General features: G+C 47.7%; 1 pseudogene; it reads right to left on the bottom strand.

Moving 5' to 3' along the window:
- Nucleotides 1–891: 891 nt before the first annotated feature.
- LOC123067504 (tryptamine benzoyltransferase 1-like) lies at nucleotides 892–24,589 on the bottom strand (annotated as a pseudogene).
- Nucleotides 24,590–25,247: the final 658 nt, after the last annotated feature.

The raw sequence follows: 25,247 nt of genomic DNA, 5'->3' as shown, positions 1-25,247 counted from the left end.
TGTCATGAATCACTCGAACCAAACCACGTCTACGAGCATAGCATAGCAATATAAGCAACGTAGAAGTAACTCCCAAAGGTTTGATAATAAAGAGGTAAATAGGTACTACCTCATCTACTTCCCAAAACCCACATGTCAATCAGATCATAACCATGCAATTGCTTGAGGATTGATCTAATGCAATAAAACTGGGTAGTAAATAGGTATGATCAAAGTGTTACTTGCCTTGCTGATGATCCGTGAAACCTAGAGACTCGTAGTAGCACGCTTCGCACTCCGAGTACTCTATCGCAAACAAACAAGCATACAATAAGCACTCAACAGGCAGCACGAGTAAAACTCAAATAAGAGATCTAACCAGAAAGTTCAACTTAAGAACTCCGGTTTGCAAAAAGAATCAAATCAAACGAAGCAACGAAACTCAAACTGCGAAAGAAACAAGCTCTGTTTACTAATCTGGACTTAAGTCAAATTTTACAGTAGCAAAATATTCTTCAAGTTGGTTAAACAGAAAGAGGGCTTCGAGATGATAATCTAGGCGCTTCAATCGCCTGATTTCGATAAACGAACAAAAAGATAAACTAAAACGAAAATTAGGGCAGAAATCGTGATCGAAAATAATTGCGGAAAAATCTCTGAAAAAAGAAAAACCGACGAACAAGCTAACGAACGAACGTTCGCTGTCTGTGGTTAACGGGTGAAAACTGTTCGTTAAAACGAACGTACGAACAGGCGTTCGCTAAATAACTAAACCGGGAAAAAAATAAACCGATCTAGAAAAAAATAACCGTGGGTTCTATTAAAACGAACGGTTTTCTAATGAAAACTGGCGGCGAGGGCGGCGGCTACCTCGACGATGTCCGGCGAGGGCGGCGGCAGCTCTGGCGGTGCTCAGCAACGACGGTGGGTGGCGGGGCGACGATGGGTGGTGGCGGGGTCGATGACGGCGAGGGGCGGCGGCGTCGCGGTGGGAGGCGGTGAGACGGCGCGGCGGCGGCGGCGTGGGCTAGGGTCAGGGTTAAGTGGCGGCGGCGGGTGGGCTGGTGGGTTGCGGGAGTCGGCGGCGGCGGCTTTTAAAGCCTGAGGCGACGGGGAGTCCGGGTTGCCCACGGCCCCTTAAGTCAGTTTCGGTTTTTTTTTCAATAATTCAGCGTGCAGAAAAGCAAAGAAAAGAAATACTAAACGGGCTCCAAAAATCCTGAAATAAATTTTCCTGGTCCTCTAAAAATATAGCGGACAAATGAACATTTATTTGGAACTCTAATGCAATTTTGAAAAAACGCATATTTTTCCTAATTCAAATAAAATAGCGATAAGACTCCGAATAAAATTCTTATTTGATTTAAATATTTAATCTCAAATATTTCTTTATTTTGGGGAAGTCATTTTATCTCCTCTCTTTTATTTTCATAAAAGAAATATTCGAAGAGAAAATAATTAAAATCAAACGATCCTCTTTTCAAAATTTGAGAAAACTAAAATATGAAAATAACGAAATCCCCAACTCTCTCCGTGGGTCCTTGAGTTGCGTAGAATTTTGACAATCAAGCCAAAGTGCAATAAAATATGATATGCAATGATGATCTAATGTATAACATTCCAAATTGAAAATTTGGGATGTTATACTCGGATCAGCCGCTTTGTCGTCATGTAATGCATCGCGGCACTTCCACGCTTCACCGTCTGATGTGTGCACCATCATCAGCTTCCCATCTGCATCTAGTTGGGTTCTTTTGCCCGTTTTGTGCCATGTCATCTGTCTTGTCGTCTCTTTGACCATGAAAAGATGTTGAAGTCTTGGTACAATTGGCATATACTGAAGAACATTAACGGGGATTTTGGTGTGCGTCTTCTCACCCATACTGTTGTCTACCACAACATACCTGGATGACTTGCAAATGGTACAATAGTTCAAGTCCGCATACTCAAGCCTAAATAAGGCACATCCATTCTCATAGGCATGTATCTTCTCATAGGGCATCTTAAGAGCACAGAGGATTTTGTCTGACTAGTAAAGGTTTGCAGGTAGTACGTGGCCTTTGGATAGAAAACGTCCAAATACTGTCATCGTCGCGTCGTAGCATTCTCTGCCCAAGTTGAATTGAGCCTTCAGAGCCATTATTTGTGAGATGGTATCCAGTTGACAAAGCTCAGTGTGCTCGTGGAGAGGACATTTTGAAGACTCCAACATTTCATTGAAGGCCTTTGCAGATTCCTCCATCTTATCATCCGTGTCCCGAGCATCATTAAAGTCTTCCACCATGTCTTGCATCCCGGTTGATGTCCTCCTTGACGAAGGAGGCCATCCACTTGCATCCATCTCCGGATCCGGACATGATTGGAGTGCTTTTTGGGCGGAAGAGATGGGTGCCTGGACGTCAGAGCTCGAGAATGGATGAGCAGAGGAAGAAGAGGGTGTGGGTGAAAGAGGGAAATCCTTATCCCTTTATAAAGGTAGTAAAAATCATGTGCCTCCCCACTCGCCCTAAAGCCCGCTTATTTCCCAAGCGTCGTGCTAATGGCACGATTGGGTTACCGTGCCCGCATTAATGAGAATCCCGTGATAAGGGTACACGATCTCTGCTTTGACAAGATGTGCCAATGAAACCGCGCCTCGAAATACGGAGGGGCAGGATAAAAACGGTTCGAATAAAGACCGGGCCGTCGCATGATGTTATGCTATGAGTTGTCAGCAGATTGGACTCGTGGGATATTATACTCTCTACAGTGGTGTGTGGGATTTGTTTTGCAGAGCCGGACACGATTCTTATGTTCAAGATCTACTTTGGAGTATTCGGAGAAGGAACCCGCCTTGCAATGCCGAAGACAATTTGCGCGCCGGACTCATCGTCATTGAAGCCTGGCTCAGGGGCTACTGAGGGAGTCCCAAATTAAGGGGTGCTCGGACAGCCGGACTATATGCATGTGACGGACTGTTGTACTATGAAGATACAAGATAGAAGACTTTGTCCCGTGTCCGGATGGGACTCTCCTTTGCGTGGAAGGCAAGCTTGGCGGTTAGGATATGAAGATTCCTTTCTCTGTAACTGACTCTCTGTAACCCTAGCCTCCTCCGATGTCTATATAAACCGGAGGGTTTAGTCTGTAGGACAAGAACAATTATAATCATAGGCTAGCTTCTAGGGTTTAGCCTCTACGATCTCGTGGTAGATCAACTCTTGTAATACTCATATCATCAAGATCAATCAAGCAGAAAGTAGGGTATTACCTCCATCGAGAGGGCCCGAACCTGGGTAAACATCATGTCCCCCACCTCCTGTTACCATTAGCCTTAGACGCACAGTTCGGGACCCCCTACCCGAGATCCGCCGGTTTTGACACCGACAATCGGGCCGGCGCGACCTGGCAGGGCGGCCGGGGCGGCGAGGCAGGCTGGGCCTGAAAGTGCTAGTTATCGACTAGAGGGGGGTGAATAGGCGATTTTTATGAAAGTCTTCAAAACACGATGGCTTTGAAGACAAACAAGTAAACTAAGCCTAAGGGTGGCAATGGATCGGGTTCGACTAGGGTTGAACAATATCAAATCCATATCCAAATCCATGGAGGCAATATGTGCCCATCCACGAAAATATCCATGGGCGAAAAATTATATCCATGTACAGACCCGATGAATACCCATCGGGTATGGATATCCATCGGGTTCTCTGTACACGTATAAGTAAGACATAGCACAACTGCACAAGATTCACATAAGCTCTCAAATTCTCACAAAACGACATAGTACAAGAACAATTGCAAGTTACGTCGGACCCATCATAAAAAAACTCTTAGATTCAGAGTCTCACAAAATGACATGACATCGAATAAACATAAGTACACAATTCTATGTCCTCACCAAATGAGATCGCAATAACACAACATCATTTCTGATTCTCAATTTCTCACAAAATGGCATCGTGGTAAGAAGTTTATGACAACAGATGCACTCAGCTTTCCATTCTCCATTAATATATTTTTTTCTCAAAATTACCTTCTCATAACACTAATATGTGAGTTTTCTCTTATTGCTAGCCCAACCTTGTGATGCTCCCACGACAACAGTAGCATGATGGTTAGATGTTGGTGTTGGGGAACGTAGCAGAAATTCAAAATTTTCCTACGATTCACCAAGATCTATCTATGGAGAAACCAGCAACGAGGGGAAGGAGAGTGCATCTACATACCCTTGTAGATTGCTAAGCGGAAGCGTTCAAGAGAACGGGGTTGAAGGAGTCGTACTCGTCGTGATCCAAATCACCGGAGATCCTAGTGCCGAACGGATGGCACCTCCGCGTTCAACACACGTACAGCCCGGTGACGTCTCCCACGCCTTGATCCAGCAAGGAGAGAGGGAGAGGTTGAGGAAGACTCCATCCAGCAGCAGCACAACGGCGTGGTGGTGATGGAGGAGCATGGTAGTCCAGCAGGGCTTCGCCAAGCACCGCAAGATATGAGGAGAAAGAGAGGTAGGGCTGCGCCAACAGGAGAAGAAACTCGTGTGTTGGGCAGCCCCCACAACTCAACTATTTATAGGGGGAGGGGAGGGGGCTGCGCCCCCTTTAGGGTTCCCTCCCCAGGGGTGGCGGTAGCCCCAAATGCCATCTGGGTGGCGGCCAGAGGGGGAGAAGGGGGAGGCGCACCCAGGGTGGGCCTTAAGGCCCATCTGCCCTAGGGTTTGCCCCCCTTCCCACTCTTCCTGCGCCTTGGGCCCCTTGTGGGGGGCGCACCAGCCCACCTGGGGCTGGTCCCCTCCCACACTTGGCCCATGCAGCCCTCCGGGGTTGGTGGCCCCACTTGGTGGACCCCCGGGACCCTCCCGGTGGTCCCGGTACGTTACCGAAAAAACCCGAAACTTTTCCGGTGACCAAAACAGGACTTCCCATATATAAATCTTTACCTCCGGACCATTTCGGAACTCCTCGTGACGTCCGGGATCTCATCCGGGACTCCGAACAACATTCTGTAACCACATACAAACTTCCTTTATAACCCTAGCGTCATCGAACCTTAAGTGTGTAGACCCTACGGGTTCGGGAACCATGCAGACATGACCGAGACGTTCTCCGGTCAATAACCAACAGCGGGATCTGGATACCCATGTTGGCTCCCACATGTTCCACGATGATCTCATCGGATGAACCACGATGTCAAGGACTCAATCGATCCCGTATACAATTCCCTTTGTCTAGCGGTATTGTAGTTGCCCGAGATTCGATCGTCGGTATGCCGATACCTTGTTCAATCTCGTTACCGGCAAGTCTCTTTACTCGTTCCGTAACACATCATCCTGCGATCAACTCTTTGATCACATTGTGCACATTATGATGATGTCCTACCGAGTGGGCCCATAGATACCTCTCCGTCACACGGAGTGACAAATCCCAGTCTCGATTCATGCCAACCCAACAGACACTTTCAGAGATACCTGTAGTGCACCTTTATAGCCACCCAGTTACGTTGTGACGTTTGGTACACCCAAAGCATTCCTACGATATCCGGGAGTTGCACAATCTCATGGTCTAAGGAAAAGATAGTTGACATTAGAAAAGCTTTAGCAGACGAACTATACGATCTTTGTGCTAGGCTTAGGATTGGGTCTTGTCCATCACATCATTCTGCTAATGATGTGATCCCGTTATCAACGACATCCAATGTCCATGGTCAGGAAACCATAACCATCTATTGATCAACGAGCTAGTCAACTAGAGGCTCACTAGGGACATGGTGTTGTCTATGTACCCACACATGTATCTGAGTTTCCTATCAATACAATTATAGCATGGATAATAAACGATTATCATGAACAAGGAAATATAATAATAATAACTAATTTATCATTGCCTCTAGGGCATATTTCCAACATTTGGGCTACCAGCTGAGTCAATATTTCGTGGGCTAACCACAAGAGGACCTTGTGCTCCATCATAAGCTATTGACCTATAAATGCAAAAAAACAAAGTACATGTAACGACCAAACCCCGAAGGATTTGAGTCTCTGTGCTTACTGTTCTAGTCCCTGGATCGAACTCGCTAGCACACACAGTATAGATGAATACCAGAATAGCAAGTGCATCATTTATTACAACATATGATCCAGAATGTATAAAATAAAACAATCTGCATAGCACTTGGCTAGCTTTATTCAATCAAATAGCAGAAAGTAGCAGAAAATAATGATGAGTCACATCATAGCCCACTGGCGATGCTGAGTGCAGACTCGCGACCCTAACGGTACCTTACTCTTCGTCTGAATATCCTACAACATGAGACGTTGCAACCATATAGGTCAATACTTTGAATGTATTGGCAAGTTACACAGGAGTAATAATAGCAGACCTACATGTATATGCATAGTACAACAAAAGGAAGGCTTGGGGATTTATTTTTGCAAAAAGCTGATTTTGTCCTCATAACTACCTATTAGTCAAATTTTTATTTAGTGCTTTTATTACTACAATTATATACACAAGGTTGAGTTAGCAAAATCAACTCCAACCTACCCTTTATTAAGTTGCCCACAAATATTATTAAGTGTCACATCTGTCAAGATCATCCAACAACTGTAATGGCATAGTCGCTCAAACTTGCCCATAACCGGGGCACGGCTAATCATGATTAGTTTTAATACTCTGCAGAGTTTAGTACGCTTTACCCACTGGACCCACTCCGAAGATTGAGATGAAGTCTTTCAGAAGAGGTTCCCTTACCCACCTGACGACCACATCCCACCTGCATAAGCTACATCTATCGACACTATCTGGGCAAGGGTTCCAACAGTTGATCAACTAAGCCCATATAGCCAGAGCCCATATAGCCAGTGGCCGCACATGGAAGCTACTAGTCACTAAGTCTGTCTAATCTTTTTGAACCTGGGCAACATTCCACTTAGGGTGCACTCTCATGGGCGCATGGCCTTAGAAAAGGTGCAAGACCCCATGATGCATTCCCTCAACACCAAGCAATACCCAGAGGTAAATTAAATCCTTAATTACTATTCAATTTAGTTAAATATGTAATCCTCACATAAAACTCAATGTATACAAGAACCACCCCCGTCTACAAAGCATAGCAAACTACAACTACCACGATTTGAAAAGACGGGAAGATAGCTCAACAGCATATAGCAAAATAATATAGTAATCCTATAAATGCATATATTCATAGTGTGATATAACTACATGCATAGAAAACAATAGGTAAAGGATGATCAACATGTAACTTGCCTTGACAATAGTTCGCATTGCACTCCGACAATCTACACGTTTCACACAATTCAACAAATCAATCACCATAACATGAATAGAACCAAAATAAAAATCAACAGCAATAAAATCATTTCAAAAACCCAACAACATAAGCTTAACAGCACCTAAATTGCACTACGGTCACGACGCAAAAAGAATCACTCGAATCCAATAAATGGTTTGAAAGTTATGGCCTCCGGAAGGTTTGATTCAAATTCGAACGAATTTAATTTTGAACAGTGCAAACACGTGAGATTTTGGTACTGTCATGAAGGACTGATTTTTGTGAGTGCAAAGGAAAAAGAATCACCTAATTTGGATATGTAGACTAAAATATATAGCTAGTTGAATTTTGGATGAAAATCTATGAAAAACAAAAAGAAGCAGCAATCTCCTGGTTCATGTGCGGTACTGTAGTTGCGCCTGTAGCAGTCTACCACGTGGTAGTTTGTGATTGGCCAGAGGCTCCTGTGCACGTGCGTGCTCACTAGAAGCAGAGGACGGCGGTGGCGGTGTTGGGCGTTGGCGGCGGCGCTCCTCCGGTGGGTCTCCGGCGAAGGCGAGGTGACGGGACGGAGCGACGAACGGCGGCGGTCTCGAGTTCCTCCGGCGAGATCCGTTTTGCCCTATGGCTGCGCATGGACAAGTGGCGAGGGAGAGAAGGCTGCGGTAGGGTTCGTCGAGGGTTTTTGCCTGCATACAGGGTCTCGAGCGCGCGCGGGGTCGTTCAGGGGCGCGGGACGATCCAGCTCGGCCTCGGCATGCGTGCGCGCGGTGTCCGGCTCGGTGGAGGGGACGAACAGGGGCGCGGGACCCACTGTCAGTGGCTCAAGGCGGCGGAAGCGATGGAAACGGCCTACCGCTTCGGTGAAGTGGGCCGCGGCAAGGGGGGGGGGCTGCTGGGCCGTGGTGCGCTGGCGTCGGGGTGGCTGCGGGGATTGGTGGGCCGCGGGTAGCTGGGCCGTGCAGTGCGCTGCGTCTTCTTTTGTTTCTTAAACATAACTACAGAAACAAAAAATAAAAAATAAAAACAACCTAATAAAATCTAAACAAAACTATATATATACAGAGTAAAATATATACTACTAATATAAACTATAGGAACACTAGTTCCTCACGTGATGCAATTTTGGAAAATCATTTTATGCAATAGGCCACACAGAACAGCAACAAAATAGTCAAATAAAATATTTTTTAGACTAACAAAAATACCAGAACATGTCAAATGAACTGGAAATAATATTCTGCACATTATGAACATTTTTAAAGTAGGGGAGAAGTCATGTTATCTCCACTCCAATAAATTGCCTTTAGTTGCATAATGAAAAAAATATTGCAGAAAAACAAATAATGCATGGAAAATATGATATGCATATGAATAATCTATTGACATCCTAATTTAGGAAAATTGGGATGTTACAGTACAGTTCCAGCTAAGTGAGCCAAGGTACATGATATCTCAGATGTATAGTTTCAGTAATAAGGTAGCAGGGAGCGAAGCACACCATAGTTTCCATGGTTTTCTAGAAAGGAAGACAACACTACGATAGTGAAAATATGAAGTATATAAACTACAGAAACAATGTAGATAGAAGAACCAAGTAAGTTTCTTTCGCGAGTACACGGTAGGACCGTGAAAGGCAAGTCTGGCGGCACGAAAGCGGATGGTGCGCCGGTATCAAAATCGAGCTGATGGAACCTGAACCCCAGCCAACTGTCCACCTCTGCGTCCGGGCAGAACATCGTGCCGGCAGCGGCCGCCGTCGCGACGAGCTCCTCCCCGTTCGCGTCCGCCACTCCGTCGAAGTCCACGAAGGATTGCACGTACTCGTCGTCGATGCGCGCCACGGCGTCCCGGATGACGCCGACCACGCTGCCGTAGCTTGAGTTCAGGATGTCCTGGACCTGAAGCCTTGGAAAAGCCCAGAGCACCATGTTGCCGAAGAAGTCCATCGGCACAGGAGGGTCTGCCCTGCCCCTGCAGTTCACGGCCACCCTCACCTTGGTGAACTCCTCCGGCTTCAGGTCCCGCGCCGCCGTGAGCTTCTTCCAGACGTGCATGAGTAGGCACTGGAACGTGCTGCAACGGGCGCCCACGCGGGATTTGAGGTCGGCAACGAACTCGGCCGTGAAGTGCAGAGTGAGGTTTTTGATCCTGTCCATGGGGACGACGGCGTAGGCGTCTCCATCTCCACACGTGAAGTACAGTGACCGGTGGTCGAACACCGGCGTCGGCGTGATTCGAGGCACGGCGGTTCTCGCACGGTCAGGGAACGGGGTCGGCGTGGTGAAGTCCTTACCCTCGCGCACCGCCGTTGCCACGTCGTGAAGAACATGCTCATGGAATGGCCGTCGGCAGTGTTGAACATATGTACATGTACGTAGGTCTGGCTTCTGTATGCAGTATCTGTAGTATCTGTCTCCTTCTGTATGTACGTGTATCTTGGAAGACAAGATACCGGTCGCACCCCTTGTACCTATATATATGTGCCTAGTGCACGATCAATCAATTATCGATGCACCAAATCATTCTCTACATGGTATCTATCGCAAGTCGATCTCCCCGCTTCCGCTAACCCTAGCCGCCGCCTCGGGCCGCCGCCGCCGCCCCACGCCGCTACCACCACCCCTCCTCCTCGCGCGCCCCCTCCTCCCCACCACGCGCCTCCACGCCGCGCCGCCCCTTCCCGCCGCGCCGCCTGCCTCCCGCCGCCGCGCCGCCTCTCCTTCGCCGCGCCGCGCCGCCGTCATGTCTTCCAACGCCTCCTCCTACTCCAACCCCTTCGCCGTCGACCCTGCCGAGATCCGCGACATCAACGTCCATGCCCGCGTCCCCGTGACCCTCGACGCCTCCACCTTCACGTACTTCACGTGGAAGACGTAAATTCACGCTGCTCTTTCGCGAGAACAATCTCGTGGATCACGTGGATGGCACCGTGGACTCCCGCATCATGGCGGACGACGCCGAGTGGACCGCGATCGACGCCACGATCATCCGGTGGTTCTTCACCACCATCTTCAAGGACTTGTTCCACACGGTCGTGAGCGCCGGCGACGACGCCCGCGCCCTGTGGGTCAAGCTGAACGGCCTCTTCACCGACAACAAGCTTCAGCGCCGCGTTTTTTTGCAGCAGGAATTTTTTGACTGTTACCAGGATGACCAGTCCATTGATGACTACTGCCGCCGCCTGAAGACGTTGGCGGACGAGCTCCGTGACATTGGAGCCAAGGTGGACGACGACCTCCTCCTCAGCACACTCACCGCCGGCCTCAACGAGGACTTCGGCAATGCCGCCTCCAACCTCACCTTGATGTCGGAGCCCTCCTTTCCCAAGTTTGTGGCGTACTTGAGGTTGGAGGAGCACCGGATGAAGGGGGTCAAGAAGGGTGTGCAGCACCACACCCTCGCCGCCGGCACCTCTCGCGGCGCCCCTCCACCAACCGCCCCACCCGTGCCGCGCCAGCAGCCGCCGCCACCCGCGCCTCCGGGGTACTTCCCCCTCCCGCCCGCGCCTCCCGCCACTCCCGCTGCCCCACAGCAGCCGGGTGGCGGGCACCGCGGCATCCGCCGCGGGGGCGGCCGCAAGCAGCAACCGGCGTCCGGGGGGGCCTCGTCAGCAGCAGCAGGTGAATCCCACATGGACATACGGCACCAACCCGTGGACCGGCGTAGTCCACGCGTACTCCATGCCGGTCCCTCAGGCTCCGGCCCCGGGCATCCTCGGGCCCCGCCTGGCGGGTCACCAGGCCCTCTTCGCCGCGCAGAACGCCGCTCCGTACAGCGGCTATGGTGCCGCCCCTCCGCCGCCACCCGCCTACGGGTCCGCGCCGGCTTATGGCGCCGCCGCCGCGCCGGCCTATGGGGCCGCACCCGCCTACGGGTCCGCCATTGCTCCGGCCTTCGGGGCTGCACCCACGCCGGCCTACGGAGGGTTCTACCCTCCCCAGGTGCCGCCGCCGTGGGACCCGGCCTTGCTCGCTGCGCTGCACTTCGCCCCGTCACCGAGCTCCTATGGTGGCGGTGGTGACTGGTACATGGACTCGGGCGCCACTGCTCACATGACTGCTCATCCCGGTAACCTTACATCCGCCACTCCCGTTCATACCCCCACCCGTATCACCGTTGGTAACGGTTCCTCCCTCCCCATTACTCACGTCGGTCATATGTCTTTCCCTTCTACTTCTACTCCTGTGCATATGTCTAATGTTCTTGTGTCTCCTGAATTAGTCACTAATCTTGTTTCCGTTCGTCGCCTTGCTCGTGAGAATCCTATAACTGTCGAATTTGACGATATCGGTTTTTCTGTGAAGGACGCACGTACACGGATGGTGCTCCATCGATGTGATAGCCCGGACGACCTCTATCCAGTGCATCCCTCCGGTGCCACCACCACCCGTCGCCCCGCCGCCTTCGCCGCTAGTGTCGATCTTTGGCATGCTCGTCTCGGTCATCCCAACTCCACCGTTATGCGTCAGATTCTTCAAAGTTTTTCTTTTTCATGTAATAAGGTCGACGACCACACTTGTGAGGCTTGTCATCTTGGCAAGCACGTTCGTCTTCCCTTTAGCGAGTCTACAAACATTTCCACCTTTCCGTTTCAGCTATTGCATAGTGATGTTTGGACGTCTCCGGTTGCTAGCAACACGGGCTATTTATACTACCTGGTGATATTGGATGATTTTACTCATTATGTGTGGACATTCCCCTTCCGTCGCAAGTCCGACACTCTTGCCACACTCACCGCCTTTTATTCATATGTCGCCACACAGTTCGGTCGTCCTATTCTCGCCTTGCAAACCGACAACGGCAAGGAGTTTGACAACGTCGCCGTTCGCAATTTACTTGCGTCCCACGGCACCATCTTTCGTCTCACCTGCCCATACACGTCTCAGCAGAATGGTCGCGCCGAGCGCATCCTTCGCACGCTTAATGACTGTGTCCGCACGTTGCTCTTCCACTCCTACGTGCCTGCTCGGTTCTAGCCGGACGCGCTCGCGACCGCCAGCCTCCTCATTAACATTCGCCCCTGTCGTTCCCGCTGGAACTACACCCCTCACCAGCTCCTCTTCGGTGCGGTTCCATCTTATGATGGTCTTCGCATTTTTGGGTGTCTCTGTTATCCTAGCACCGCGTCCACTGCTCCTCACAAACTCGCACCTCGGTCCCTTCCCTGCATCTTCCTTGGCTATCCTCCTAACACCAAAGGTTACCGGTGCTATGATCCAGTCTCCCACCGCGTTTTCACTTCGCGGCATGTGTACTTTGATGAGCTCGTGTTCCCGTTTCAGCAGGTACCGTCACCTTCGGAGTCTCCTATGGCGCGGTTCGTCCCTGCCTCCACCTCTGGCGGACCGCCCATCCGCACCCCGGGTCCGGCTCTGCTCGCGCTCCCTGCGCCGGCGGCCCCTGGCGCTGCGCCCCCTGCCGCAGCCCCCGATGCCGCGGCCTCCTCATCTACCAAGTATCTAGGGTAATTCTGCTCCAGTGGCTGTTCCCCTTATTACAGAAGCACTTAGTCTTGGGTTTGGGTTCAACCTTGGGTTTCTTCACTGGAGCAGCAGCTGATTTGCCGTTTCATGAAGTATCCCTTCTTGCCCTTGCCTTTCTTGAAACTAGTGGTTTCACCAACCATCAACAATTGATGCTCCTTCTTATTTCTACTTTCGCGGTGTCAAACATCGTGAATACCTCAAGGATCATCTTATTTATCCCTGATATGTTATAGTTCATCACGAAGCTCTAGCAGCTCGGTGGCAATGACTTTGGAGAAACATCACTATCTCATTTGGAAGATCAACTCCCACTCAATTCAAGTGATTGTTGCACTCAGACAATCTGAGCACAAGCTCAACGATTGAGATTTTCTCCCTTAGTTTGCAGGCTAAGAGAATCGTCGGAGGTCTTATACCTCTTGACGTGAGCACGAGCCTGAAATCCCAATTTCAGCCCTCGAACCATCTCATATGTTCCGCGATGTTTCGAAAATGTCTTTGGTGCCTCTACTTAAACCATTTAACTGAACTATCACGTAGTTATCAAAACGTGTATGTTCGATGTTTGAAACATCCACAAACGACGTTTGGGGTTCAGCACACTGAGCAGTGCATTAAGGACATAAGCTTTCTACTGTTCGCATAATCGCTACTATTAACTTTCAACTATATTTTCTCTAGGAACATATCTAAAACAGTAGAACTAAAGCGCGAGCTACGACATAATTTGCAAAAGGTCTTTTGACTATGTTCAGGCTAATTAAGTTCATCTTATGAACTCCCACTCAGATAGACATCCCTCTGGTCATCTAAGTGATTACATGATCCGAGTCAACTAGGCCGTGTCCGATCATCACGTGAGACGGACTAGTCATCATCGGTGAACATCTTCATGTTGATCGTATCTACTATACGACTCATGCTCGACCTTTCGGTCTCCGTGTTCCGAGGCCATGTCTGTACATGCTAGGCTCGTCAAGTTAACCCTAAGTGTTTTCGCTGTGTAAAACTGTCTTACACCCGTTGTATTTGAACGTAAGAATCCATCACACCCGATCATCACGTGGTGCTTAGAAGCGACGAACTGTAGCAACGGTGCACAGTTAGGGGAGAACACTTCTTGAAATTTTGTAAGGGATCATCTTATTTACTACCGTCGTCCTAAGTAAACAAGATGCATAAACATGATAAACATCACATGCAATCAAATAGAGTAGTGACATGATATGGCCAATATCATATAGCTCCTTTGATCTTCATCTTCGGGGCTCCATGATCATCTTGTCACCGGCATGACACCATGATCTCCATCATCATGATCTCCATCATCGTGTCTTCATGAAGTTGTCACGCCAACGACTACTTCTACTTCTATGACTAACGCGTTTAGCAATAAAGTAAAGTAGTTTACATGGCGTTCTTCGATGACACGCAGGTCATACAATAAATAAAGACAACTCCTATGGCTCCTGCCGGTTGTCATACTCATCGACATGCAAGTCGTGATTCCTATTACAAGAACATGATCAATCTCATACATCACATATCATTCATCACATTCTTCTTGGCCATATCACATCACAAAGCATACCCTGCAAAAACAAGTTAGACGTCCTCTAATTGTTGTTTGCATGTTTTACATGGCTGCTATGGGTTTCTAGCAAGAACGTTTCTTACCTACGCAAAACCACAACGTGATATGTCAATTGCTATTTACCCTTCATAAGGACCCTTTTCATCGAATCCGTTCCGACTAAAGTGGGAGAGACTGGCACCCGCTAGCCACCTTATGCACCAAGTGCATGTCAATCGGTGGAACCTGTCTCACGTAAGAGTACGTGTAAGGTCGGTCCGGGCCGCTTCATCCCACAATACCGTCAAAACAAGATTGGACTAGTAACGGTAAGCATATTGAACAACATCAACGCCCACAACTACTGTGTGTTCTACTCGTGCAAAGAATCTACGCAATAGACCTAGCTCATGATGCCACTGTTGGGGAACGTAGCAGAAATTCAAAATTTTCCTACGTGTCACCAAGATCTATCTATGGAGAAACCAGCTACGAGTAGAAGGAGAGTGCATCTACATACCCTTGTAGATCGCTAAGCGGAAGCGTTCAAGAGAACGGGGTTGAAGGAGTCGTACTCGTTGTGATTCAAATCATCGATGATCAAGTGCCGAACGCACGGCACCTCCGCGTTCAACACACGTACAGCCCGGTGACGTCTCCCACGCCTTGATCCAGCAAGGAGAGAGGGAGAGGTTGAGGAAGACTCCATCCAAAAGCAGCACAACGGCGTGGTGGTGATGGAGGAGCGTGGCAATCCAGCAGGGCTTCGCCAAGCACCACGGGAGAGGAGGACGACTTGGGAGAGGGGGAGGGCTGCGCCAGAACTTCGTCTTGAGCTCCCATGCGTCTCCCCGCTATATATAGGGGTGGAGGGGCTGGTTTCTTGCCCTCCAAGTCCATTGGGGCGTTGGCCAAGGTGGGAGGAAAGAAATCCCATCATTTCCTTCCCCACCGATTGTTATCCCCCCTTTTTAGGGATCTTGATCTTATCCCTTCGGGATATGATCTTATTCCTTCTAAGGGGGGATCTTGGTGCGCCTTGACCAGGGGTGTGGGGCCTTGCCCCCACTACCCACGTTCATGTGGGTCCCCCCATGCAGGTGGGCCCCACTCCGGAACCTTCTAGCACCTTCCCGGTACAATACCGAAAAATCCCGAACATTTTCCGGTGGCCAAAATAGGACTTCCCATATATAAATCTTTACCTCCGGACCATTCCGGAACTCCTCGTGACGTCCGGGATCTCATCCGGGACTCCGAACAACATTCGGTAACCACATACAAACTTCCTTTATAACCCTAGCGTCATCGAACCTTAAGTGTGTAGACCCTACGGGTTCGGAAGACATGCAGACATGACCGAGACGTTCTCCGGTCAATAACCAACAGCGGGATCTGGATACCCATGATGGCTCCCACATGTTCCACGATGATCTCATCGGATGAACCGCGATGTCAAGGACTTAATCAACCCCGTATTCAATTCCCTTTGTCTATCAGTATGTTACTTGCCCGAGACTCGATCGTCGGTATCCAATACCTTGTTCAATCTCGTTACCGGCAAGTCACTTTACTCGTTCCGTAACACATCATCCCGTGATCAACTCCTTGGTCACATTGCGCATATGATGATGTCCTACCGAGTGGGCCCAGAGATACCTCTCCGTTTACACGGAGTGACAAATCCCAGTCTCGATCCGCATAAAACAATAGATACTTTCGGAGATACCTGTAGTGCACCTTTATAGTCACCCAGTTACGTTGTGACGTTTGATACACCCAAAGCACTCCTATGGTATCCAGGAGTTACACGCTCTCATGGTCAAAGGAAGAGATACTTGACATTGGCAAAGCTCTAGCAAACGAACTACACGATCTTTGTGCTATGCTCAGGATTGGGTCTTGTCCATCACATCATTCTCCTAATGATGTGATCCCATTATCAACGACATCCAATGTCCATAGCCAGGAAACCATGACTATCTGTTGATCACAACGAGCTAGTCAACTAGAGGCTCACTAGGGACATATTGTGGTCTGTGTATTCACACGTGTATTACGATTTCCGGATAATACAGTTATAGCATGAATAAAAGACAATTATCATGAACAAGGAAATATAATAATAACACTTTTATTATTGCATCTAGGGCATATTTCCAACAGTCTCCCACTTGCACTAGAGTCAATAATCTAGTTCACATCGCCATGTGATTAACACTCACAGGTCACATCGCCATGTGACTAATACCCAAGAGTTTACTAGAGTCAGTAGTCTAGTTCACATCACTATGTGATTAACACTCAATGAGTTTTATGTTTGATCATGTTGCTTGTGAGAGAGGTTTTAGTCAACGGGTCTGAACCTTTCAGATCCGTGTGTGCTTTACAAATCTCTATGTCATCTCCTAGATGAAGCTACCACGCTCTATTTGGAGCTATTCCAAATAACTGTTCTACTTGGAGCTATTCTAAATTGTTGCTCCATTATATGTATCCGGTCTCTCTACTCAGAGCTATCCGGATAGGTGTTTAGCTTGTATCGACATAACCCTTTACGACGAACTCTTTTACCACCTCCATAACCGAGAAAAATTCCTTAGTCCGCTAGTTACTAAGGATAACTTTGACCACTGTCCTATGATCCATTTTTGGATCACTCTTGTACCCCTTGACTGACTCATGGCAAGGCACACTTCAGGTGCGGTACACAGCATAGCATACTGTAGAGCCTATGTCTTAAGCATAGGGGACGACCTTCGTCCTTTCTCTCTTTTCTGCCGAGGTTGAGATTTAAGTCTTAACTTCGTACCTTACAACTCAGGCAAGAACTTCTTCTTTGACTGATCCATCTTGAACACCTTCAAGATCATGTCAAGGTATGTGCTCATTTGAAAGTATTATTAAGCATTTTGATCTATCCTTATAGATCTTGATGCTCAATGTTCAAGTAGCTTAATCCAGGTTTTCTATTGAAAAACACCTTTCAAATAACCCTATATGCTTTCTAGAAATTCTACATCATCTCTGATCATCAATATGTCAACAACATATACTCATCAGAAATTCTATAGTGCTCCCACTCACTTCTTTGGAAATACAAGTTTCTCATAAACTTTGTATAAATCCAAAATCTTTGATCATCTCATCAAAGCGTACATTTCAACTCCGAGATGCTTACTCCAGTCCTTAGAAGGATCGCTGGAGCTAGCATACCTTTTAGCATCCTTAGGATCAACAAAACTTTTCTGATTGTATTGCATACAACCTTTCCTTATGAAAACTGGTAAGGAAACTTGTCTTGACATCCATCTGCCAGATTTCATAAATGCAGCTAATGCTAACATGATTTCGATGGACTTTAAGCATCGCTACGAGTGAGAAAATCTCATCGTAGTCAACTCCTTGAACTTGTCGGAAAACACTTCGCCACAAGTCGAGCTTCATAGATGGTGACATTACCATCCATGTCCGTGTTCTTCTTAAAAGATCCATTTATCTCAATGGATTGCCGATCATCGGGCAAGTCCATCAAAGTCCATGCTTTGTTCTGATATATGGATACTATCTCGGGTTTCATGGCTTCTAACCATTTGTCGGAATTCGGGCCCACCATCGCTTCTCCATAGCTCGTAGGTTCATTGTTGTCTAGCAACATGACCTTCAAGACAGGATTACGTACCACTCTGGAGTAGTACGCATCCTTGTCATCCCACGAGGTTTGGTAGTGACTTGATCCGAAGTTTCATGATCAATATCATAAGCTTCCACTTCAATTGGTGTAGGTGCGACAGGAACAACTTCCTGTGCCCTGCCACACACTAGTTGAAGAGACGGTTCAATAACCTCATCAAGTCTCCACCATCCTCCCACTCAATTATTTCGAGAGAAACTTTTCCTCGAGAAAGTACCTGATTCTAGAAACAATCCCTTATTGCTTTCGGATCTGAGACAGGAGGTATACCCAACTGTTTTGGGTGTCCTATGCCGATGCATTTTATCCGCTTTGGGTTTGAGCTTATCAACCTGAAACTTTTTCACATAAGCGTCGCAGCCCCAAACTTTTAAGAAACGACAACTTAGGTTTCTCCAAACGGTGTCGTCTCAACGGAATTACGTGGTACCCTGTTAAAGTGAGTGCGGTTGTCTCTAATGCCTAACCCATGAACGATAGTGGTAATTCGATAAGAGACATCATGGTACGCACCATATCCAATAGGGTGCAACTATGATGTTCGGACACACCATCACACTATGGTGTTCCAGGCGGTATTAATTGTGAAACAATTTCCACAATGTGTTAATTGTGTGCCAAAACTCGTAACTCAGATATTCATCTCTATGATCATATCATAGACATTTTATCCTCTTGTCACAATGATCTTCTACTTCACTCTGAAATTACTTGAACCATTCAATAATTCAGACTTGTGTTTCATCAAGTAAATATTCTCAACATCTACTTGAATCATCTGTGAAGTAAGAACATAACGATATTCACTGCATGCCTCAGCACTCATTGGACTGCACACATCAAAATGTGTTACTTCCAACAAGTTGCTATCTTGTTCCATCTTACTGAAAACGAGGCTTTTCAGTCATCTTACCCATGTGGTATGATTTGCATATCTCAAGTGATTCAAAATCAAGTGAGTCCAAATGATCCATCTGCATGGAGTTTCTTCATGCGTATACACCAATAGACATGGTTCGCATGTCTCAAACTTTTCAAAAATGAGTGAGTCCAAAGATTCATTAACATGGAGATTCTTCATGCGTTCTTATACCAATATGACTTACATGGCAGTGCCACAAGTAAGTGGTACTATCATTACTATCTTATATCTTTTGGCATGAAAATGTGTATTCCTACGATCGAGATTCAATAAACCATTCCTTTAGGTGCAAGAGCACTTATTCAGGTTTAATACTAATCTTGATGGTAGAGGGAGCGTGCGATGTTTGATCACATCAAACTTGGAAACACTTCCAACACATATCGTCAGCTCACCTTTAGCTAGTCTCCTTTTATTCCGTAGCTTTTATTTCGAGTTACTAACACTTAGCAACCGAACCGGTATCTTAATACCCTGGTGCTACTAGGAGTACTAGTAAAGTACACATTAATATAATGTATATCCAATATACTTCTATCGACTTTGCCAGCCTTCTCATCTACCAAGTATCTAGGGTAATTCTGCTCCAGTGGCTGTTCCCCTTATTACAGAAGCACTTAGTCTCGGGTTTGGGTTCAACCTTGGGTTTCTTCACTGGAGCAGCAGCTGATTTGCCGTTTCATGAAGTATCCCTTCTTGCCCTTGCCTTTCTTGAAACTAGTGGTTTCACCAACCATCAACAATTGATGCTCCTTCTTGATTTCTACTTTCGCGGTGTCAAACATCGTGAATACCTCAAGGATCATCTTATTTATCCCTGATATGTTATAGTTCATCACGAAGCTCTAGCAGCTCGGTGGCAATGACTTTGGAGAAACATCACTATCTCATTTGGAAGATCAACTCCCACTCAATTCAAGTGATTGTTGCACTCAGACAATCTGAGCACAAGCTCAACGATTGAGATTTTCTCCCTTAGTTTGCAGGCTAAGAGAATCGTCGGAGGTCTTATACCTCTTGACATGAGCACGAGCCTAAAATCCCAATTTCAGCCCTCGAACCATCTCATATGTTCCGCGATGTTTCGAAAACGTCTTTGGTGCCTCTACTTAAACCATTTAACTGAACTATCACGTCGTTATCAAAACGTGTATGTTCGATGTTTGAAACATCCACAAACGACGTTTGGGGTTCAGCACACTGAGCAGTGCATTAAGGACATAAGCTTTCTATTGTTCGCATAATCGCTACTATCAACTTTCAACTATATTTTCTCTAGGAACATATCTAAAACAGTAGAACTAAAGCGCGAGCTACGACATAATTTGCAAAAGGTCTTTTGACTATGTTCAGGATAATTAAGTTCATCTTATGAACTCCCACTCAGATAGACATCCCTCTGGTCATATAAGTGATTACATGATCCGAGTCAACTAGGCCGTGTCCGATCATCACGTGAGACGGACTAGTCATCATCGGTGAACATCTTCATGTTTATCGAATCTACTATATGACTCATGCTCGACCTTTCGGTCTCCGTGTTCCGAGGCCATGCCTGTACATGCTAGGCTCGTCAAGTTAACCCTAAGTGTTTTCGCTGTGTAAAACTGTCTTACACCCGTTGTATGTGAACGTAAGAATCCATCACACCCGATCATCACGTGGTGCTTAGAAGCGACGAACTGTAGCAACGGTGCACAGTTAGGGGAGAACACTTCTTGAAATTTTGTAAGGGATCATCTTATTTACTACCGTCGTCCTAAGTAAACAAGATGCATAAACATGATAAACATCACATGCAATCAAATAGAGTAGTGACATGATATGGCCAATATCATATAGCTCCTTTGATCTTCATCTTCAGGGCTCCATGATCATCTTGTCACCGGCATGACACCATGATCTCCATCATCATGATCTCCATCATCGTGTCTTCATGAAGTTGTCACGCCAACGACTACTTCTACTTCTATGACTAACGCGTTTAGCAATAAAGTAAAGTAGTTTACATGGCGTTCTTCAATGACACGCAGGTCATACAATAAATAAAGACAACTCCTATGGCTCCTGCCGGTTGTCATACTCATCGACATGCAAGTCGTGATTCCTATTACAAGAACATGATCAATCTCATACATCACATATCATTCATCACATTCTTCTTGGCCATATCACATCACAAAGCATACCCTGCAAAAACAAGTTAGACGTCCTCTAATTGTTGTTTGCATGTTTTACGTGGTTGCTATGGGTTTCTAGCAAGAACGTTTCTTACCTACGCAAAACCACAACGTGATATGTCAATTGCTATTTACCCTTCATAAGGACCCTTTACATCGAATCCGTTCCGACTAAAGTGGGAGAGACTGGCACCCGCTAGCCACCTTATGCACCAAGTGCATGTCAATCGGTGGAACCTGTCTCACGTAAGAGTACGTGTAAGGTCGGTCCGGGCCGCTTCATCCCACAATACCGTCGAAACAAGATTGGACTAGTAACGGTAAGCATATTGAACAACATCAACGCCCACAACTACTTTGTGTTCTACTCGTGCAAAGAATCTACGCAATAGACCTAGCTCATGATGCCACTGTTGGGGAACGTAGCAGAAATTCAAAATTTTCCTACGTGTCACCAAGATCTATCTATGGAGAAACCAGCTACGAGTAGAAGGATAGTGCATCTACATACCCTTGTAGATCGCTAAGCGGAAGCGTTCAAGAGAACGGGGTTGAAGGAGTCGTACTCGTCGTGATTCAAATCATCGATGATCAAGTGCCGAACGCACGGCACCTCCGCATTCAACACACGTACAGCCCGGTGACGTCTCCCACGCCTTGATCCAGCAAGGAGAGAGGGAGAGGTTGAGGAAGACTCCATCCAAAAGCAGCACAACGGCGTGGTGGTGATGGAGGAGCGTGGCAATCCAGCAGGGCTTCGCCAAGCACCACGGGAGAGGAGGACGACTTGGGAGAGGGGGAGGGCTGCGCCAGAACTTTGTCTTGAGCTCCCATGCGTCTCCCCACTATATATAGGGGTGGAGGGGCTGGTTTCTTGCCCTCCAAGTCCATTGGGGCGTTGGCCAAGGTGGGAGGAAAGAAATCCCATCATTTCCTTCCCCACCGATTGTTATCCCCCCTTTTTAGGGATCTTGATCTTATCCCTTCGGGATATGATCTTATTCCTTCTAAGGGGGGGTCTTGGTGCGCCTTGACCAGGGGTGTGGGGCCTTGCCCCCACTACCCACGTTCATGTGGGTCCCCCCATGCAGGTGGGCCCCTCTCCGGAACCTTCTAGAACCTTCCCGGTACAATACCGAAAAATCCCGAACATTTTCCGGTGGCCAAAATAGGACTTCCCATATATAAATCTTTACCTCCGGACCATTCCGGAACTCCTCGTGACGTCCGGGATCTCATCCGGGACTCCGAACAACATTCGGTAACCACATACAAACTTCCTTTATAACCCTAGCGTCATCAAACCTTAAGTGTGTAGACCCTACGGGTTCGGGAGACATGCAGACATGACCGAGACGTTCTCCGGTCAATAACCAACAGTGGGATCTGGATACCCATGATGGCTCCCACATGTTCCACGATGATCTCATCGGATGAACCACGATGTCAAGGACTTAATCAATCCCGTATTCAATTCCCTTTGTCTATCGGTATGTTACTTGCCCGAGACTCGATCATCGGTATCCAATACCTTGTTCAATCTCGTTACCGGCAAGTCACTTTACTCGTTCCGTAACACATCATCCCGTGATCAACTCCTTGGTCACATTGCGCATATGATGATGTCCTACCGAGTGGGCCCAGAGATACCTCTCCGTTTACACGGAGTGACAAATCCCAGTCTCGATCCGCATAAAACAATAGATACTTTCGGAGATACCTGTAGTGCACCTTTATAGTCACCCAGTTACGTTGTGACGTTTGATACACCCAAAGCACTCCTACGGTATCCAGGAGTTACACGCTCTCATGGTCAAAGGAAGAGATACTTGACATTGGCAAAGCTCTAGCAAACGAACTACACGATCTTTGTGCTATGCTCAGGATTGGGTCTTGTCCATCACATCATTCTCCTAATGATGTGATCCCGTTATCAACGACATCCAATGTCCATAGCCAGGAAACCATGACTATCTGTTGATCACAACGAGCTAGTCAACTAGAGGCTCACTAGGGACATATTGTGGTCTATGTATTCACACGTGTATTACGATTTCCGGATAATACAGTTATAGCATGAATAAAAGACAATTATCATGAACAAGGAAATATAATAATAACACTTTTATTATTGCATCTAGGGCATATTTCCAACAGCACGCTCCTCGTGACACCCATTGGGCTCTCGTGAAACGTATACTTCGGTACATACGTGGCACCACAACCATGGGTCTCACCCTGACGGCCTCGCCAGACACCAGCCTTGTCGCCTACTCCGACGCCGACTGGGCTGGGTGTCCCGACACTCGACGCTCCACCTCCGGCTATTGCGTCTACCTCGGGCCCTCTCTGATTTTGTGGTCGTCTAAACGACAACCCACGGTCTCACGATCGAGCGCCGAGGCCGAGTATCGGGTCGTGGCCAACGCCGTCGCGGAGTGTTCTTGGCTACGACAGCTACTCCAGGAGTTGCTATGTGAGGTCACCAAGGCGACGCTCGTCTACTGTGACAACGTCTCCGCGGTGTACCTCGCTGCCAACCCTGTCCATCACTGACGGACGAAGCACATCGAGCTTGACATCCACTTCGTCCGGGAGCATGTCGCACTTGGTCGTGTTCGTGTTCACCATGTGCCCACCGATCAGTAGTTCACCGATGTGATGACGAAGGGGCTACCTACCTCGACGTTCGAGGGGTTTCGGTCCAGTCTTTGCGTCACCGGCGACGCTTCGACTGCGGGGGGGGGGGGTGTTGAACATATGTACATGTACGTAGGTCTGGGTTCTGTATGTAGTACCTGTAGTATCTGTCTCCCTCTGTATGTACGTGTATCTTGGGAGACAAGATACCGATCGCACCCCTTGTACCTATATATATGTGCCTAGTGCACGGTCAATCAATTATCGATGCACCAAATCATTCTCTACAGGCAGTGTGGTGGTGGCAGCTTATGCGGACCACGAGACCACCACACTTGTACCTGTTCAGCTGGATCTGCAGCAGCGCTGCCCTGATGTTTTCCTGTATATGAAAAACAAAATGTAAGCACTTGTACATGCATGCACGATGTGCATGGATGTGGTGTGAGTCTGTGATAGAAGCAAAATCAAGCGAGCAATACCTCTGGTAACATAGGGTAGAGGTCCTCGACGCCAGCGGCCATGCGGCCATCGACGAGCACGTCCGCCAGGTCGACCGGGGCGGTGGCCTCGATCAGGAGCACGCCCTCGTTGTTGACGTGGAGGAAGCGCCGGCCGTCGTCGTCGAGGGCGAGGCGCCCCGCCAGGGTATGGCGCGACGGCCTTGAGGAGCCCCTCCCTCGGCGCCTTGTTGGGCGGCGCCGGCGCGGGGTAGGTGAGTACGATGGGGACGAAGATGTCCAGGGCGGCGCGGTCGAAGACGGTCAGCGGCACCTTCTCGCCGACGAGCGGGTGTGGCGTGCTGTACGCCAGCTTCACCATCGTGCTGCTCGTAATCTCCATCGATCCGATTGTAGAAGTGGCGCCCGACTTCAACGATCGGAGAGCTCGGCCACTTGATTGACATGGCAGCGGCCCCGGAGGCGCATGGCAACGACGGGAAGTGACGGCGCTAGAAGGAGAAAGAGAGATCGGGAGAGAAAGAGAGATGAGGAGAGGAAGCACCGTGGGGTTACCCCGCAAAGCTCTTTTTACCGGTGGTGGTATGTACCGGCAAGCAATCCATCGCTCGTTTGCATACTGAGATTCGTGCCGCCCTGCTCCGCATAATAGTAAAATTCATTTTTTGATTTGAATACTATGCAATACATCTCTGACTTGTACAAGCAAGAGGCCCACATGTGTACTTATGTCAGTTTTTGTCATAAAAAGCTATGCTAGTTCCCATGCAGGTGCATTCATTATATCTCCTCTCCGTCTCAATAACTCCATGCCTTTTATTTTCTCTTTGACAATTTCAATCAATCATATCTTTTAAACTATAACTTCGTTTTCTAAATTTTATATATATTTGTAATTCTGATGGCAAGAACTTTAGAACAAGACCAATTTTGAATATATTTTATACTTGTTTCACTATGTGAAATAGAATTTTCAAATATATGAACCTAATATATTTTCAAATATGTGAAGAGAATTCTAGTGATTTTTATTTCAAATA

Source organism: Triticum aestivum, chromosome 3B (assembly GCF_018294505.1).
Source record: "Triticum aestivum cultivar Chinese Spring chromosome 3B, IWGSC CS RefSeq v2.1, whole genome shotgun sequence".
NCBI lineage: Eukaryota > Viridiplantae > Streptophyta > Magnoliopsida > Poales > Poaceae > Triticum > Triticum aestivum.
Note: the sequence above shows the minus strand (reverse complement) of the source record. Positions and strands in the feature narration are given on the sequence as shown.